This window comes from Epinephelus lanceolatus, chromosome 18 (genome assembly GCF_041903045.1).
Source record: "Epinephelus lanceolatus isolate andai-2023 chromosome 18, ASM4190304v1, whole genome shotgun sequence".
Classification (NCBI taxonomy): Eukaryota; Metazoa; Chordata; class Actinopteri; order Perciformes; family Serranidae; genus Epinephelus; species Epinephelus lanceolatus.
The window spans coordinates 186,780-199,509 of record NC_135751.1 but is presented as its reverse complement, the minus strand read 5'-3'; the positions used below and the strand labels follow the sequence as shown (position 1 = coordinate 199,509).

The window sequence follows — 12,730 nt, the reverse complement described above, 5'->3', positions numbered from 1 at the left end:
CTATTGTGAAATGACATGTAAATTTAATTGTTTTAGGTAAAATAATATTGTCATATACTGCTGTATTATTGACACTTAAGGTGTCATCAAAATGTTTTGGTATTTAAGCCACTATAATGTGAGGTAAAAAAAAATAAAAAAGAAAAACCTGAATAAACTCAACCACAGCCGTAGATAGCCTATCTGCTCTTTAAAATAGCCAGTGCATTTTTTTTATAAACAGTGTGTGCGCATGTGTGTGGCGGGGGTTGTCATGGAAATGAGAGAAAGTAATCTCGCGATAACCGACGATGACTCATTCATTCTGGAGTTGCCGCTCAGGATCAGCGCCTAAAATATTTCAACCGTTGAAGAGGAGTTTTGAGTTGGGCCAAACAGTGTTGAAGGTAAGTCCTGACTAACAAACAACACTATAGAACTGAAAAAAGCACTGTGTAAACCTAAAAGTTTGTTCAACTACTTTTTCCCTTTAGCTACGTTCTTGGCTAGGTGGCTAAACGTCCGTTAGCTAGCATGCTATGACTCAAATGAGTTTAACATGTAATGTCCTAATTTGCCAATGTAGACTCACTAATTATGTTAGAACAACTGTCAGACGATCGACGCTCGTATCTAGAGGTTTTTTTTTCCAAATATAGGTTTGACAACAATTAATTTTCACGTAGTCACGAAGAAGTACTACATTACCCATAATCCCAACGTCTACCAGCGGGGTCTGTGATTGGTTAAACTCTTGTTTACCCGCGAACGGTGTTTCCGTTTCCGCTATGAGGCTCGCATGTTGGCTAACGTCATGACGATTCGTAATGCATTTTATGGCACAGTGAGTATGATTTCTTATGCTATATGTACACAGACATAGAACAACACATACTATAACACAGTGCCATGCATGCGTTAGCAACGTAGATATGCCGTCATAACGCCGAACGTTAACTTCGTGACAGTTAGTGAGCAACTCTGTATGTTTAATCCGTGTATGGTTCGATCTTTCATTATTCCGTTTCAAAACAAAATCAGAAAAATAAGCAAATGGGTCCGTTTTTCCGTCTTGAAACCAAAACGGAAAACCGAAAATGAAAAAACGGCGTTTTTCTGTAGGAGAACAGAGTGGAGACTAGCAGACTCACAAGCAGCTGCAATTTTCACAGTGGGACTGTTGAGTCACATTATTAAGATTTAACATTTTTTCAGGCGAGAAAGCAACCATGTAGATTCCCCATATGCGGTTAGCTTATCCAAATAACGCCTGTTTGTAAATCTGCTGCGACGTTTTCGGACATGTGAAAGCCGTGACCGGCCGGTGTTTCGCGTTAACAGGTGACCGGTTCATGGATGCGCGTTGTCATGGCAACGGCAGAAACAACTGCGCTGGCTGTCCAACATGGCGGAGTCTGAAGCGTAAATAACATCATAAACTTACCCATCTCCAAATAAACATTCCATAAACATCATCATTTCATTTCCTATATTGTTTCCCCCGTCTTCTGTCTATATCTAAAAATCCAAGTTAATAACAAAATGACACCATTGTGGCTTAGATCATTTAATTAATTACTGAGAAGTGAATATGTGCACGGAACCTTTCTAATGCTATTTATTTACTCTCAACACAACATCAGTGTTGTTTTGAGCACACTGTTCATTGATCATCAGTGTCATAAAGCAACTGCATTGGGAACACTTAACACTCGCTCCTAAATATAATCTTGTGCCGCTTTGACTTTTAATGATAAAATAGCAAAGACTGCTTTGAGTAGCTTGATCTTCATTTCTGATCCATCACCTGATAAGTTCACCTTGACAAAGTGCCTCGAATTAGACAATAACGAGCCTCACTCTTATGCTCTTTCTGGATGTCACTTACAGAGAGTTTGAAAAAAAAATTACCTCACCAAAGACATGACAAGGAAAGATGTGGAAAAAGCAGTGCCAAAATGGCTGATTGGTGCCAGGGACAGGGGATGCAACCGTGCCATTAGAGCACATGGAGGAGAGCAAAACCGGTAAGTCACAAAATATGCAAGATATAAATGACAGACACAGTGCTCAGTGCTTTTTCTACACTCTTTAATTTTAATTTTTTTATAGTGTTTGCTGTGTTCATGATCACGATGTGAATTTTGGCATCAAAACAAATACGGCACTTAAAGGTTTAAAAATATAAAAATTAAGGAATATTTTTATTTATAGTTAGGAATCATGTTTGCTATAAGAATGATCACCCAGTGTTTCCCACAGGATTTTTGGAGACTATGGCGGGGGGTCCGAACCTTCTAGGGGGGTCCGGGGGCGTGCTTTGTTTTTGTATTTTGTATTTGATTTAAAGGCATCAATCTGGTGAATTCTGAGAGCCAAGTTATGATGGCAGAATATGCCAACCGTGTTTACAAAGTTTGAATGAACGAGACGGACGAATCCCGGCTCTGTTGTCCACATGTCAGTGTCCTTGAGCATGACACTTAATCCCCATGTTACTCCTATGGGCCAAATAGTAAATGGACTGCACTTACATAGTGCTTTTTCCAACATAAATAGCACCAAAATAAATTACTAAAATTCAAATGAAAACAAAATCGTGTCTGTAGTACCAAAATAAATTATAGCTGCTGCGCAGCAATGTCGGGGCCGGGCAATTTTAGGCAAAATTAGGCAATTTTAAAGTGAAAGTTCCAAAGCTGTGACACATATGGTTGATTTGTTATGAATTTGAAATTTAGAGGCTTGCTGTAGTGCCGCCATCAGGACTATTGTGTTCAGGGTTTCCGCGGGTCATTAAAAAGCATTAAAAGTCATTAAATAGATTTTGCGAAAATTAAGGCCTTAGATGGCATTAAAAAGCACTAAATTCGATGTCCAGAGGCATTAAAAAATTAAATACACTTGATTGAAAAAAAAAACATTGTTATTCACGATTTATTTTGATTATATAAACATGTAATAATTTTGATTGGAAGTATAATGTGATGATTGACAGGCAGAACCCTTTAATTAGCTATTGTTTACGGTCGGTGCACGAAGTCACAACACCTGATGCTTGGAATGCAACGTGCTGTGAGCGTGCTCATGCTGTGGCGAAAGAGCGGAGGGAATATTAGCGAAATGTCGGAAAAATGCAATAGTGGAAAGCTGACATAACCCATGGCCCGATGGCCCAGGCCAATAAAATAGTATGTCGGGCAAGTTGATTGACAGGTCACAGGCCCCCTTGGGCCAGTGACGCTGTAAGGCTTTTTTTGTCAGGGGAACAACTCCAGCGGATTTTTATCCCACTTTTCTGGAGCCTTCAGTGGATTTATTGGGCTTTTTGGCCAAAGGTGCCCTCACCTTTGGTCGTGCAGTGAAACGCTGGAGGAGGGGGAAACATGCCGGTGCGCTTGTGCGTCTTCGCCAACACAGACACCGCTGCCATGCAGGTTCGCTGACCAGTAAACTGGATGAACTTCAGCTACTGAAGTTCATCCAGTAAACTGGATAAACTTCAGCTACTGATGGTGAAAAACGGAGACTTTCTACATCTGCAGTTTTGTGCTTCATGGAGACATGGCTGTGTGGATCGATACCGGACTCTGCGCTGCAGCTGGCAGGCTTCCAACTCTTTAGAGCGGATCATAACACGGAACTCTCAGGCAAAACTAAAGGTGGAGGTATCTGTTTTTACACTAACAGCGGCTGGTGTAATGACGTGACAGTGATCCAGCAGCACTGTTCTCCTGATCTGGAATCTTTTTTCATCAACTGCAAACCTTTTTACTCCCCCCGTGAGTTTGCTTCATTCATTCTGGTCGGAGTTTACATCCCACTGCAGGCCAACGTGCAGGAGGCACAGCGCACTCTCGCCGACCAGATAGCTACTGTGTGTGGAGCGGACTTTACCCAGACTCCTTAGTTATTGTCATTGGCGACTTTAACAAAGGTAACCTCACACATGAACTCCCCAAATAAAAACAGTTTATAAAATGTCCTGAGAACAACCTGAGAGAAGAATATTCTAGATCACTGTTAGACAACTGACAGCCTATCACCCCATCCCCTGCGCTGCACTGGGCCACTCTGACCACAACACTGTCCACCTGATTCCCTCATACAGGCAGAAGTTAAAGCTCTGTAAACCTGTTGTGAGGTCATCTAAGAAGTGGACAGAGGCTGTGCTATATATAGATCACGCGCTACGGTGAGGTATAATGGAGTTAAATGAAATGAAGTTTTATAGACATTTTTTCTCTCTCTCTATTTTTTTTATTTGGGCCAGTAAGAATATACAAGGGGCCAGTAAAACTCTGAACTACTGGCCCAGGGGGCCAGTGGGGAAAAAATGTTATGTTGAACACTGTGCAAGTTTCAGCAGAAGTGGTTGGATGAGGAACTATTCAGAACCTGGTTAAAGCCTGTCGACGATAAACCACGAGTGGCGTTTTGCAGCGTGTGCAAAAAGATCTTCAAACACAATGCCCGTCAATGCGGTGAAATCACACATGCTGTCAGATAGTCACAAGTCGGTGATTAAAGGCAGGCAGCAGTTAACTGTGCTGAATTTCTTTGCCATGACCAGCAACGCAACTTTTGCTTTCGCCACCACAACTGCAGCTGCTGCTGCTACCACCACCACACCTGCCGCTACAGTGACCGCCTCCGGCCTTTTCAGGTTAGAGTTAGTTTTTTACATCATTCTTCAGGCTGGTTTTGTTCTTTTTGAAATGTGCAAATAAACCGTCTTGTGGGCCATCTGCAGTTTGACATGGGCATTAAATTTGTTTAAAGTGGCATTAAAAAGGGCATTAAAAAGCATTAAATTAGATTTGCTGATACCTGCAGAAACCCTGCGTGTTTCCAGTTGAGGACATCTGGCATGGGACTGGACCTTTGTGAAAAGTTTGGGTAGATTTCTCACATGGAAATGTTGAACGAGCAGAGGCTTGAACTCACAATCTTCAACACCAAGAAGCAGCCCCTATCTCACTGAGCTGATTGGCAAGTGGAAATGTCACATGTAGCTACACAAATTGACTAAGCCAGTCACCTGTGTGCAAGACAGCAGCTGTTAGTGTGTAAAGGCAGATTTCAAACGGCTGTCAAAAATTCAGTTATTAAGACAAAAATACACAATTGCATCTAGACAGCATGGAGATGTTGGTAATTTGTTTTTAACAATAATTTATTGGCCCCATAAGTGAAAAACTGATGTTTAAAAATACTATTTTTGAATTGACTACCGTAGCTGGGGCTTGAACTCACAACCTCTAACACCAAGAATCAGCTCGTAACTCATTGAACTAATTGGCTGGAAGTGGCTCCTAGTGTGTGGTCTGAAAAATGGACTCAGGTAGTCACCAACCAGGCAGCAGTTGTCAAGGCAGATTTCAAAAATTGTCAAAATGTCATAAATTCTGTTATCAACAGAAATCTGATAATACATAAATTGCATCTTGACAGCATGGAAATGTTGGTGATTTGTTTTTAATGATAAGTGTTTTGCTTCATAAGAGAAAATCTGATGTTTAAAAATGCCATTCTTACATTGACTCCAGTTGTTCGCATGAGAGTGAAATTCAAAATGCTGTAAAAAATTCAGTTTTTGAGATAAAATTCTGATATTTTCCATACATCATCTACCATGACTCCAAAATTTTGTCAATTTTTTAAATGAACATTGAAAATGTTTTTAGCAAGAATTTGCAAGTATATGTTTACAATACTGTTTACAGTCAAACATTTTGATGCACTGTAGGCTCAATTTTGGATAAATCAAAAATCTGTGTGGATCGTTTGTGGAGGGCAGTCTGAAGATGCTCTGTAGCAAGTTTGGTGTCACTTGAGCAAATATTGTGGGAGGAGATAGGTTTAATACGTTTTACAGTTTCTGAAAAAAACAGAGTGATGAACTTCATAATTTGTACTGAGTTTGAGTGTACAAAAGTTTCTAAAGTATTGGGGCTACATTTTGGTGAAAGTTGCAAAACTGTAGCACATACGGTTGGTTTGGGAGGAATTTTCAAAGTTTTTAAATTTAAACGCTTATTGTGCGGCGTATTGGCATGACTGCGTGCCGGATCTCCGGCGAGCCGGCGTATCAGCATGGCCGGCTCGCCAGAGATCCGGCACGGCACTGGAACGCTATCAGCCATGGTAGATGCGCAGAGGGTTGAAACAGTGCTTGTCTGGTCTGCTGACAACAAGGTTTTTTTTGTTAGTTACTGTGATTTTAAACACGAGTTGTTGTTCACAATGTATCGTTTTTTCATGGGAAAAATGAGGTGTGTCCCTGGGACGCATGGATAGTGAGTTTACTGCGTCCTTTAAGATTTTATTGCGTCAGGGACGCAGTACGCATACCTAGCAACATCACTGAAATAGGCTAATTTTATAGTATCTCAAACAGTGTGTGCATTTAGAAGATTTATAGAGTTAAAAGGGGTTGGAATAATCTTCATGTCTGTGGTCTCTTGCATTTTTAATATCGGTTAAGATTTGAAAATCCTCTAGTGTGGCCCCAGCCTTAGTCTGCCCCTCCCCTCCCTGTTTCAGCGAGATACAGTGAATGAGCCAGCAGGTCAGTCGCTCTGACAAATGTCTCTTTATTTTTAGAATGGATTCAGGAAGGAAGAGATCCAAATATACAGATCAGCAACAGAAGGAGAGAAAGTGCCCGGTGTATTATAGGCGGGTCCTCCGGCAGACTAGGCCTAAGTCAGCCTAACTAGGGGCTGGTACAGGGCAAGCCTGAGCCAGCCCTAACTATAAGCTTTATCAAAGAGGAAAGTCTTAAGTCTAGTCTTAAATGTGGAGACAGTGTCTGCCTCCCGGACCGTAACAGGAAGATGATTCCACAGGAGAGGAGCCTGATAGCTGAAGGCTCTGGCTCCTGATCTACTTTTGGAGACTTTAGGGACCACGAGTAACCCTGTGTTCTCAGAGCGCAGTGTTCTGGTGGGATAATATGGCACTATGAGCTCTCTAAGATATGACGGAGCTTGACCATTTAGAGCTTTATAAGTTAACAGTAGGATTTTAAATTCAATTCTGGATTTTACAGGGAGCCAGTGCAGAGAAGCTAAAACAGGAGAAATATGATCTTGTTTCTTAGTTCCTGTTAGTACACGTGCTGCTGCATTTTGAATTAGCTGGAGAGTTTTTAAGGACTTACTAGAGCTACCTGATAATAGAGAGTTACAGTAATCCAGTCTAGAGGTAACAAAAGCGTGGACCAATTTTTCTGCATCTTTTCGGGTCAGGATAGGCTGAATTTTCACAATATTACGCAGATGAAAAAATGCAGTCCGTGAGGTTTGTTTTAAATGAGAATTAAAAGACAAATCTTGATCAAATGTTACTCCGAGGTTTCTTACGGGAGTGGTAGAGGCCAGAGCAGTGCCATCTAGAGAAACTATGTCATCAGATAAAGAGTCTCTGAGTTGTTTGGGGCCAAGAACAATAACTTCAGTTTTGTCTGAATTTAACATCAGGAAATTGGTGCTCATCCAGGTTTTTATGTCTTTAAGGCAGTTATGGAGTTTAGTTAATTGATTACTTTCTTCTGGCTTCATCGATAAATACAGCTGTGTATCATCCACATAACAATGGAAATTTAGAGTGATTTCTAATGATGTTGCCTAAAGGAAGCATATATTGAATAAATAGGATTGGTCCGAGCACAGAACCTTGCAGAACTCCAAAACAAACTTTGGTACGTAAGGATGATTCATTATGAACGCCAACAAACTGAAAACGATCAGATAAATAAGATTTAAACCAGCTTAGTGCAGAACCTTTTAGGCCAATTAAGTGATCCAGTCTCTGCAGTAGAATTTGATGGTCAGTTGTGTCAAACGCCGCACTAAGATCTAATAAAACAAGTACAGAGACGAGTCCTTTGTCTGAAGCAATCAGAAGGTCATTTGTAATTTTAACTAGTGCTGTCTCAGTGCTATGATGCACTCTAAATCCTGACTGAAATTCCTCAAATAAATTATTATCATGGAGAAAATCACACAGTTGGTCTGCGACTACTTTCTTGAGGATCTTTGACATAAAGGGAAGATTAGATATTGGTCTATAGTTGGCTAACACCTCTGGATCCAGGGTGGGCTTTTTTAGTAGAAATTTAATTACAGCTACCTAAAAAGACTGTGGTACATAGCCTGTTAATAAGGATATATTGATCATATCTAATGTATGAGTGTTAACTAAAGGTAAGACCTCCTTAAGTAGCCTAGTTGGGATGGGGTCTAAGAGACACGTTGATGATTTAGATGAAGAAATCACTGTGGTCAATTCTTGAAGAGAAATTGGGAGAAGCAATCTAAATATATATTAGGTCTTACAGCTGTGTTTGAGGTTAGATAGGTACTATCTGAGGACAGGAGGTCATGAATTTTGCCTCTAATAGTTAGAATTTTGTCATTTAAAAAGCTCATAAAATCATTACTGCTAAGGGCTAAAGGAATACAAGGCTCAATAGAGCTGTGACTCTCAGTCAGCCTGGCTACAGTGCTGAAAAGAAACCTGGGGTTATTCTTGTTTTCTTCTATTAATGCTGAGTAATAGTTTGCTCTGGCATTGTGGAGGCTCCTCTTATAAGTTTTGAGACTGTCTGCCCAAATTAAACGAGATTCTTCCAGTTTGGTTAATCGCCAATTCCTTTCAAATTTTCGCGATATTTGTTTTAACTTACAGGTTTGAGAATTATACCAAGGAGCGACCTTTCTTTGCTTTGTTAACTTCATTTTAAGAGGAGCTACAGAGTCGAGTGTTGTTCGCAGCGAGCCTGCGGCGCTATCGACAAGATGATCAGTTCGGGAGAGGTTAAAGTCGGTATGGGAAACCTCTGTTACTGAAGGACTTGGTATTGAATGACAGCGCAGTGGGTGGTGTTGGTGCAGCGGACTCCTCCGTCGGCGCCTCTCCCTCCTGCTGCGTCCCTCTCTGGCCCGGCTCGTGCGCAAGCCATCTCCACCCGAATGGGATTTGCCGTGATATACAACATTATTGATAGTATTAATTAATTATTAATGATATTCGAATGATCCAATTTAGGTTCAAACTTATAAAAAAATAAATATATTTGAATATATTTCTAACTTCGATTTTTTTTTGACAGCCCTAACACACGTTTACTGCTGATCTATTCGCACGGGATAAGTATTACCTGAGGTAATTGTCCTGGACCCTTTTATAGAAGGTAAAAGTTGCGGTAATCTTTACTGACATCGTGCGGTAATGATTACTGACATGGCACATTCGGACGGGACTAAAATCTTTGGTAATTATTACTTTACCCCTCGTCCCTATGTAAAACTAATCCCGTCCGAACAGGGCTTTAGTCTATTCCTATTTCATATTGCATGCAGTTTGGGCCTTTTCTGTCTGTCTCCATGTCTTAAACCTTATCTGGCCCACAAGGTCAGCATATGTGAAGTAGTTTCTCTCTGTGTACGCAAAGGCATTATCTGTTTCTCTGGCATAAGTACTTCCACTCTGTATGTCAATTTGTCTCTCATTCGCCCGGGAGCTGGGGTTCCAGGGTCTGAATGCTTGATAATTTATTTCAAAGAAAATAAACGCCCAAAGGACAGCTCTCTGTGTTTTTCATGATCACCACGAATTATTGCCATTACACAGGCATTTGACTGGTGAGCCAAAAATATAATTTTAGACCCTGCATTGGCTGTTTAAAGCCAAGTCTTAGAAACTTTTGTTTGTTTGTATGATAGTGTGACGTGTGTTGCAATAAAAGATTATGTAACATGACTTTTTTTCTATTTTACAGGGGGGTGAAGCAGCAGACCAAACTGCAGAAAGCCAGGACTAGGCCTGTGTTCCTCCATCTATGTTACTTCCTGTATGTTTCTGTGTGTTCCTGTTGCAGTGTTCCACCATCTATGTTACTTCCTGTATGTTTCTGTATGTTCCTGTTGCAGTGTTCCTCCATCTATGTTACTTCCTGTAAGTTTCTGTATGTTCCTGTATGTTCCTTAGCAGAAAGTGTTCCTGTTTGCTCTCCTTTTTTTTCTCCGTTTTTTTTTTTTTCTCATAGTTTCCAATAAATCGGACAAATGTCAATGTTGACAGAATTTTTTTCTCTCTGGTTTTTCAGTGAGTATGTGATGGTGACACTTTAAATGTATTGGTATTGATGTAAATGGTATTGTTAAAAAAATTCTAGGAACATTCACTGAGTGTTTTAATTTCCTAGGAGTAGGAACAGAATCACATTTGTTTTATAATTTTCATGAAGGGAACATTAAACTGAAAACATTGTGGTAACCTTCCTATAATGTTCAATTAACCTTGGGAACGTCAGGAAAACTTGCTGTTTATAATTGTGTTTCAAACATTCAAACATTTTGGCAACCGTCCTATAATATTCAACTTACTTTCCCAGAACATTCTGGGAACTTCAAAATAACCTTCTGGTTATGTTAGGAAAACTTGCTGTTTTAACTTGGAAGGAACATTTGAGGGAGAACATTCTGGTAACTTTCTTAAAACATTAAATTAACCTTACCAAAACATTTAGGCAACATCAAAATATCTTTCTGGTAACGTCAGGAAAACTTGCCGTTTTAACTTGGAAGGAACGTTTGAGGTAAGACGTTTTGGTAACCTTCTTGTAACACTCAATTAACCTTCCAAGAATGTTCCGGGAACATCAATATAACCTTCTGGTTATCTCAGGAAAACTTGCTGTTTTAACATGCAGGGAACGTTTTACGGAGAACATTCTGGTAACCTTCTTATAACGCTCAATTAACCTTCCAAGAACGTTCAGGGAACATCAATATAACCTTCTGGTTACGTCAGGAAAACTTGCCGTTTTAACATGCAAGGAACGTTTTACGGAGAACATTCTGGTAACCTTCTTATAACACTCAATTAACCTTCCAAGAACATTCAGGGAACATCAATATAACCTTCTGGTTACGTCAGGAAAACTTGCCGTTTTAACATGCAGGGAACGTTTTACGGAGAACATTCTGGTAACCTTCTTATAACGCTCAATTAACCTTCCAAGAACGTTCCGGGAACATCAATATAACCTTCTGGTTACGTCAGGAAAACTTGCCGTTTTAACATGCAGGGAACGTTTTACGGAGAACATTCTGGTAACCTTCTTATAACGCTCAGTTAACCTTCCAAGAACGTTCCGGGAACATCAATATAACCTTCTGATTACGTCAGGAAAACTTGCCATTTTAACATGCAGGGAACGTTTTACGGAGAACATTCTGGTAACCTTCTTTAAACGTTCAATTAACCTTCCAAGAACGTTCCGGGAACATCAATATAACCTTCTGGTTACGTCAGGAAAACTTGCCGTTTATACCAGTATATTACGTTGTGTTGCAACGTTCAAAAAATGTTCGTACAACTTAAAACAAACGTTCCCAGAATGTTTAGGGAACCAAAATTTGTTAGCTGGGTTGGATCACTACGGGTGAGCATGTTGGAGATATTTTGTGGTTTCAGTTTTGTGTTCTTGGACGTTGGGGCGTCAGCCATTAGGTGTGCTAGCCGCTCCCCCCGCCGATCTCCACAAGGGATGTAAGGACTCTAAAACTTCACCAGAGCCTCCCTCGGCATGAGGGTGAGTAGATAATGGCTGAATTTTCATTTTTGGGTGCACTATCCCTTTAAGACACAACCAGTAACTCCATCATGCCTCCTCCTGATCTGCAGCACCTCCACTGCCCAGCCTCCCTGCTCCTCCCACACCTACAAAATAAGATCAGTCCATTCCATACTCTATGTTTGACAGTTGAATAGCTCTGCAGTGCTTTAAGATAAACAGTTCCCTACATCCAAGCTGTTCCTTTTTTTTTTTTAAACAAAATAACTAATGAGTAGTACTAAGTAATGATGAGTATAGTATATATAACTAAGTCCTTGTTGCTGTCTCAAGGGGATTGCTTTGTCCCTTTAAGAGGGTATCCTTCAGTGTTTGTTACCTTGATGCACTATATACCCAACTATGACCCAACAAAGTCATTTCGTAATGACCCAGCACTGTTTACACTAAATAAGGATATTTCTAAATGACCCAACACTGTTTACACTATATAAGGTTATTTCTTAATTACCCAACACTGCTTACAGTATATGTTTTACCAACCAGTTACAGGGTTACAGGTTTTTTTTTTGTTTTTTTTTTTAAAGATGGTAATAGACTTAATAAAATAATCAAGAAGGCCCAGCCTGCTGTTGGTCTGAAGCTGTACACTCTGGAGGAGGTGGTGTCTGATAGAGTGAGAGATTATGGACAATACCACCCATCCCCTCCATAAAACACTAAACTTGAGCAACAGATTCATTCTGCCCCGCTGCTCCAAGGACCACTACAAAATGTTGTTGTTTTACCTGCGCACTAGCTGGGGGTTAGGGGGGTGGGGGTATTTATGTATTTATTTTGGTATTATATGTTTCTGTGATCTATGTTTTTGTCCTTGTGTCTTGAAAATTTTATCAGTTGCTATGACATTTTATTTTCCTTTTGGGGATAAATAAATATCTATCTATCTATCTATCTATCTATCAACATTATATATGGTTATTTCTTAATGATCCAATACTATTTACACTATATAAGGATTTTTCTTAAAGAACAGGCAGCTGGAATGGACTCTTCAGGTGGCATAAACACAGGAAGTTTAGGTGTGTGTGTGTGTGTGTGTGTGTGTGGTGCTTGAAAAATGTGACTGCAATGAAATGCAGCATGCAACTTGTACTGACCTCT

The 12,730-nt window shown here is 40.1% G+C and overlaps 1 long non-coding RNA gene across 1 annotated transcript; it reads left to right on the top strand.

Annotated features, from left to right (window-relative positions):
- Window positions 1–765: 765 nt before the first annotated feature.
- Window positions 766–12,728, top strand: LOC144458607 (uncharacterized). Its single transcript, XR_013487999.1, has 3 exons — window positions 766–823; window positions 1,870–2,006; window positions 9,767–12,728. It is a non-coding gene; the product is annotated as an uncharacterized LOC144458607 (long non-coding RNA).
- Window positions 12,729–12,730: the final 2 nt, after the last annotated feature.